This window comes from Bison bison, unplaced genomic scaffold, assembly GCF_000754665.1.
Source record: "Bison bison bison isolate TAMUID 2011002044 unplaced genomic scaffold, Bison_UMD1.0 scf7180017864472, whole genome shotgun sequence".
NCBI lineage: Eukaryota > Metazoa > Chordata > Mammalia > Artiodactyla > Bovidae > Bison > Bison bison.
Genome location: NW_011495033.1, coordinates 13,573,928 through 13,574,705, shown reverse-complemented (window position 1 = coordinate 13,574,705; position 778 = coordinate 13,573,928).

Sequence of the window (778 nt, the reverse complement as noted above, 5' to 3'; positions counted from 1 at the left end):
TTCAGTTCAGTCTCTCAGTTGTGTCCGACTCTTTGTGACCCCATGGACTGCAGCATGCCAGGCTTCCCTGTCCATCACCAACTCCCGGACCTTACTGAAACTCATGTTCATCGAGATGGTAATGTCAAACCATTCATCCTCTGTCATCCCCTTCTCCTCCTGACTTCAATCTTTCCCAGCATCAGGGTCTTTTCCCATGAGTTGGTTCTTCACATCAGGTGGCCAAAGTATTGGAGTTTCAGCTTTAGCATCAGTCCTTCCAATGAATATGCAGAACTGATTTTCTTTAGGATGGACTGGTTGGATTTCCTTGCTGTCCAAGGGACTCTCAAGAGTCTTCTCCAACACCACAGTTCAAAAGCATCGATTCTTTGGTGCTTGGCTTTCTTTAGGTCCAACTCTCACATCCACACATGACTGCTAGAAAAACCATAGCCTTGACTAGACGGACCTTTGTTGGTAAAGTAATGGCTCTGGTTTTTAATATTCTCTCTAGGTTGGTCATAGCTTTTCTTCCAAGGAGCAAGCGTCTTTTAATGTCATGGCTGCAGTCACCATGTGCAGTGATTTTGGAGCCCCCCTAGAAAAGTCTCTCAGTGTTTCCATTGTTTCCCCATCTATTTGCCATGAAGTGATGGGACCAGATGCCATGATCTTAGTTTTTTTGAATGTTGAGTTTTAAGCCAGTATTTTTACTCTCCTCTTTAACTTTATCAAGAGGCTCTTTAATTCTTCTTCGCTTTCTGCCTATAAGAGTGGTGTCATCTGTGTATTTGAG